Source organism: Micropterus salmoides, unplaced genomic scaffold, assembly GCF_014851395.1.
Source record: "Micropterus salmoides isolate LMB-PRFRI ecotype aquatic unplaced genomic scaffold, ASM1485139v1 Ms_hic_scaffold_9, whole genome shotgun sequence".
In the NCBI taxonomy this organism is placed as follows: domain Eukaryota; kingdom Metazoa; phylum Chordata; class Actinopteri; order Centrarchiformes; family Centrarchidae; genus Micropterus; species Micropterus salmoides.
Genome location: NW_024044681.1, coordinates 33,528,752 through 33,535,532, shown reverse-complemented (window position 1 = coordinate 33,535,532; position 6,781 = coordinate 33,528,752).

The window sequence follows — 6,781 nt, the reverse complement described above, 5'->3', positions numbered from 1 at the left end:
GAGTGAATATTGAAGTGAATGATGATGTTGCTCCATATCTGGTGTGTAAATAGGCAACTGTTGGCTAACATGTTCCCCATATCAACTTTTTAAGGCGACGTGTTGAGCATCCAGCTTGTTGTGTTGCCCTCAAGTGGGCAAAAAAACAACAACAAAACCAACACGGAATGCAGGTTGAAGTATATGGGTTGTTGTAGGTAAGAATGATCCAATTTATGGAATATGTATCTTAAGTTTCTCAGTGCAAACAGTAGCAATCTCTTAGTTATAAGTTAATTAAATGTCTCTCAAATAGAAATGACGGTCAGACGTGATCTGACTGATTGAACACTATCAGATGCTAAAACTGAGAGGAGTTCACTGAAGGCTGGGTGACAAGCGTACAGGCTCATCATGTTGATTCTCTTTAACAGTTGTGTTATTCCCAGAGGGTCGAATGAGTTTGAGACTAAGCTTAATTAGTGAAGCAGTGCCATAAGGCCTCACAGTCAGGTGTCTGTCATAAACGGTGAATGGACTGACGGCTCGTATGGGTTATATTAAGACCTCCCGACACCATCTGCTTTGAAAACATTTTTTCCTGTCTATTTGCAAACATAAAGCGATTAAACGTGCAAAAAAAAGAATATAAATTTGACTGCAAGTAAAACGTTCCAGCGAAAGAGACCAGGGGAGGGCAGAGAGATGAAGGATGTAGCCAGACTGCAGATGATGTTCGGGCCAGGCGCGCCTCTCCCTCCTGTCACATGGACAGGATTCGAGCTTGTTACTTGTGCAGCACAGACAGTGAGATGAGCCAGTCCTGACAGCTCAGATGAATAGCAAAGGACACACAATGTCAGAATCAGTATGGCTTCCATCGAATCACAAAGGGAGGATAACGAGGGAGGAAGAAGGTGCACTGGCCACTAAAAACTAATATGTAAAGTAAAAAAAAAACCTGTACTCAGGGGTGGAAAGTAACTAAGTATATACATTGAGTAAATTAAAATTACATTAAATACTGTATTTAAGTGCTGTTTTCAGGTACTTACTTGACTTTAGCCTGTCCATTTCATGCTACTTTAGACTTCTACTCAATTACATTTCAGGGGAAAATATTGCATTTTTTTTTTTTTATAAAAACACATCATGAGTTTATATGGTGCATTGCTACAGATTAAATAACCCAACAGTACATGAAGCAATAAAATGCTGCTTACACATTAATGCGTCAGTAACACTAATCTAATAATATAATATAACATTATAATAACTTAACGTGACACTGTAAAAGGGGCCATTCTGCATGAGTACCTTAACTTGATACTTACATATATATATATTTTGGTGGTAATACTCAGTGTAATTTTAATATTTTAAATGTAGGATTTATTCTATTTTTAGTATTTAGAGTATTTTTAGTGTACTATTGTGACTTAGATCTGTATACTTCTGCCTGTACTTGTCTTTTAATTGATCCAATTGGAATTATTTTTAAAAGTTGTTCCTTGTGCAATGACAATACTAATTTAGGGGACATGTTTTATCTGTAGCTGAGCAAAATCTTTAGTTTTATATGTGTTAAAGGTGTGCTGTATACGGGCTGAGCAGCATCACAGCAGCAATATTATGAAAAACAGTATGGCTATGCTATATTCTATATCTATTTTGGTGCTACTTTTCAAACTGTAGTGGGTCCTAGGTGACAGTGCCACCCTGTGATCAAGCGTGGTATATTGTGTTACCAAAATAGCACATTGACCTCAGTACTTAACAAGCACACACACAATTCAGACACGTGTTGTTTTCCTCATTTGCAGCCTCTCTGCTCTTGTGTTATGAAACACTGCAGCCGCTACCACAGAGGTTTCACAGCCCTTCAGTTCAGCAATGGAAAACACATGTACTGCACATAAACAGCTATACTCCTTCATAATAATATTTCAGGAAATGTCTAATGGATTGTCCAGATCAGTGATTTGCGATTTGTTTATGTCCAAAACTATAGATACAATATGTTTCTGACTGATGTGGAAAACCTGGGGATGAAGTGGTCTGTCTGGATCTATCCTTTCAGACAGGCTATAGTAATTTTCATCTCACAGTACATTAAGGTCCCACATTATTTCATGACACAGTTTATTTTGCTGTAAGATAGAACTTTTTTATTCACCAACTGTTCGACAAATGTACCTGTTTTTGGTCTTGAGCACTGTATCATTTAACCTACAGTACAGCTTTATTGCTTTCATCTAGTTCCCATCATGGCCAGGGAACAGAAAGCAGAGATGGTCAGAAAGGAAATACATCTCTAAAAACATAGGCCTAATTATACTATATGACAGTGTAAAATTATATTTTATAATATTCAACATTATAATGAATATGACACCCAATCAGCTCAGAAAAACATTTATCAGGTGGACAGATGCTCATACGAAATATTGTGAATATCCAGCATTAATCGGTTTTATGAAATTCTTTCACTTCAGCCCAATCTACCATAACTGCAGGTTTGAAGTAGTACTCCAAAATAAGAAACTGAGTGATCAGTATAATTCACGCTGTCCTCTGAAGTGAGCTGAGAGTCCTCTGCTGCTGTGAAATCAGACTCACTGCATGCTGGGAGAAAACAGATAACAGCTGCCGGTGCCTCTAATGAGAAGTAGATGGCATTTGGAATCAGTCCCTCAGACTGGACTAATGTTAGTCCCACTGTTCCCCACTGATCCATTTGACAATTACTTTTGTAGAAAGCTTCCATATGCAATGTCCATTTTGACTGGGTTTTTTTAATAAATATACCAAAACGGACATCTTAGCATACTGTAATATAACAAAACGGATTACAAAACCCACTATAACAACAACTCTCGCCCAAATTATATTTCAGTTGGTTGTTTGGTTGGAGTTGAAACAGGTTTTGTTGGTTTGTAATCATCTATAATGAATAAGGAGGAAAGCCTGGATGCTGGTGGTGACTATGACTGCAGTTAACGTTAGTGGATGACTGTAATAACTAGATAACTGAGAAGCTGGCATTGCACATACTATACATATATGTGCAGCTTGTGGGTACCAAGCCAAAGTAAAAGATAATATTTGAATGATACTTATGTGAGCAGTAATCAGTCATGTAGTAATTAACTCCCAGCACGCTACAAGAAATCATGGAGTTTAGTTTTAAAACATGCTATTTCCAAACTTCTCGACACAACTTTACCTCTCTTATAGTAATAATAAGGGTACATGACACATGCTTAAGTGGCTAAAATTAATGTTTTTAAAATAAACAATGGATCACATGGCTACATTTATGTGAAAGGGGCTGCTCACAGTCCCTGCAACCCTGTACACAGGATAAGCGGCTGACGATGGATGGATGGATGGATGGATGGATGGATGGATGGGTTGCTCACAGTGACAAACACACAGAGAAACGTACATCACTCAACTCTGCAGGTCCCCTAGAACTCTGTGGAGCATTTTAGCATCATTCAGCCCATTCTTTGGTTTTCCGGCTGCAACTTTACTGTTATGATTGACTCTCACCGCTCTCATATTTTAGTTTTCTGGAAAGATAAAAGCTCTACAAACCAACTATACTCTACCTGTGGCCATCACCAAACTACAGACAGACAAAGTTAGCAACTAGGTGGTGAACGTAGATGATTGCATCTGACTATAACTTTGATTAATGAGTTATTTGATGCCATTAAGGTTGATTAAGCAGTAATAAATCTCTATGAGGTTTTGGACTCACAGTGACCTGATCATTTAAATAGTGAGCGACATGAATTCATGATACATGCATTTATACATGCATCAAATCATCACGTCTCATCCATACTTGCGCATATGTTTTGGACCTTTTTTCCAAAGTGTTATCTGCTGTCAGTAGTTCTCCGGGTATTAGTTCATTATTTTCATGATGTATTCCTCTTTGCCAGCATTTTAATTCTCCCCACACAAAGGGACATCAGACTGAAAAGTGATTAGGTCAGAAGTGAAGGTGACATTTCTCAGTTAAACAAACTGCAGGCTCAAGCACCAATGCGTTCATTTCAGAAAGCCTGTATCCCCCGTTTCACTCGTGGGTGTTTAATCAGACAAACTGATCAAACACGTGAAGAGAGATTACAGAATAGGTTGCTGTGTGAGCGATGACCAGGTGGACTGGTAAATTAATTAAACTATTGAAAAAATTAAAGACAAAGACGCACTTTTACAATTATTGTATCTTGTAAATTCATATGTATTGAACAAAACATGTCTCGGCACGCCAGCTCCTTATCATCAAGATAAATTAGAGCTGATATAACCAATACAGGCCTCCTGGTGGACATTAGGGTTTAATATGGACAAGGCCCTGCCTCCTCACTTCATTAGAAGATTGACCAACACCAACTGCTCTCACAGAACTGAAGAGCTGGAGAAAATCGCTCTGAATATTGAGCTGCAGCGTTGCTTCATTGTGCGCATGCCTTAGGGAATGGAGTTGTACAGAAGAAGTCCTGATGAACTGACATGGACACAGAATGTGGACACAGTGTTGTAAAGCCCTGCCCTGCCCTGTATAGGGGTAGGTAAATTGATTTTTGAAAAATGAAAATGAGAAATCCATTTGTGTATTATTTTGTCACCCTATGCATGCCACACACCTCCGTGGAGCTAGGAGCAGAGATGCTCACGTGTTTGAGCAAGAGTCCAAGTCAAGTCTCAAGTCTCTCGTGGTTATTACCTGCTGCGATCAATCAATGTTGCTAATAAAACTGCATAGCTATAAGGAATTCTGTAACTAACCTGTTTTCATTTACAGAGCACAGCCATGTAATGTGCAATGCAATTATTGACGGCTTATTAAATACTGTAAGTCAACACACTCCCCAGACTCTCAAACCAGTGTAACGTTAACTAAATAAAACTGTGACGTTGCATAATCAACAATAAATCTGTCTGTTTTTAACTTGCAGAGCACAACCATGCAGCCTAATGTACAATGCGTCTACAGTTAATGACAGCTTATAAACTACTGTATGTCAACAAACCCTGTTGACTCTCAAACCCAGTGTAAAGTTAACTAAATAATACTGTACAGTTACATGGTCAACAATAAAGTTGTAACCTGTTTTTAACTTACAGAGCACAACCATAATGTGCAATGCAGTTAATGACAGCTTCTAAACTACTTCACACATCCCCCAGACTCTCAAACCAGTGTAACTTAAAATAAAACTGTAAGGCTACATGATCAACAATAAACCTGTAACCTCTTTCTAGCCAACAGTAATAATTAAGGTGATGGCAGCCAGCGGGACGTAATGATTACCTTAATCGACCACCACAAGTTTGGCAAGTAAACAAACGCTTGTTCATCTTTTCATAACGAACGACAGTCCGAGTAAACCTCTCGTAGGTCGTAGCTGAAGCAAGAAGCAAGCTAACGTTGGCCAATGCTGAGCTAAACATGTCTACTCACCACAGGTTACTAACCTATTTTGCGTTCAGCGCTTCTTTGTTTGGGTCTTGTTGTATGAAGTTTTAAAGCCAAAGTTTATGATGAATAGCACAGCAGCTGCGGTGTTTATTGTTCTCTCTCATGTGTGGCCGCGCGCAGCAGATAGTGTTATGTAGGCAGGTTATAGGTAACGGAGGGAGGGGAGTAACAGCAAACTCATCAGACGTTTCCTAAAAATAAACATCTCGAGTCCAAGTCAAGTCTGAGTCTCAAGTTGAGTCTGACGTCACTGTGTGTGCGACTTAAGTTGCACTCGAGTCCGAGTCTCTAACTCGAGTCCCCATCTCTGGCTAGGAGGCTCATCTGGACTCTCAAATCAACCATCTTTCTATCCACACCAAACACACATCAAACACCAAGCATCTAAATGAGCTTATATCACAACATAAATCGCTCTGTAATCACTGTACATGGCTGCAGTATTGCCTTCCAGAAATCTCTCATCTCATCCTATACCTCAATCCGACCACTCTAAAGAAAGCTCAGCTCCAGCACTGATCAGCTGTGTAACTCATATCACTCAAATCACCAAACTCACAGAGTTATTAGCCGGATAATAACAACAAACACACCAATATACATTTACAGTTACAACAGCTGACTTTCTTTTGCTGTTTTCGCTGTTTTCAGTCCAAAAACATCTCAGTTGTTGACAAAAATAATTCTGGCCGCCATTTTGGATATTGCACAATCCCTCTAAGCTCTCTATCGTTGACAGACAGACATCCAATATACCAAATGATTTGTCTACTCAAGACGAAGAGATAGAGCCCACTATCAGCCCTAGGATTCCAATGACTCAAGTTACAGGCCGGTAAAGCATGGGAGTTCATTCAGTCATAGGAATGTTGATGAATATTCTCTGTTTTTATCAATATTTCAATGTTTTGGAAGCTTTATGTTATTTGGAACGTGGTTGTATGGACAGAAATAGTGTTTTGAAGAAAACTCCCCATACCAGTGAACATATAAACAGTAAATATGGACACATAAAACATGGACATTTGCCTGGTATAAATTATAATTGTGCAATAACTGTTGTATATTAGTTTATTTTCATCAAATTTACAGTTACAGTTGTATTCCAGGTGTATTAGAAGATATTCACTTGCATTATAATGAGTTGAATGATGGTGATATTGCTATTAAATTACACATTTTATACCAGGCGAGGATGAAAATATATTGTCCTTTATTGCATTACCGTTTACTCTTTAATAGCAAAATAAACAGGTTCATTTACAGTTGAGACCAGAATTTAATTATTTATCTAGGCCAAAT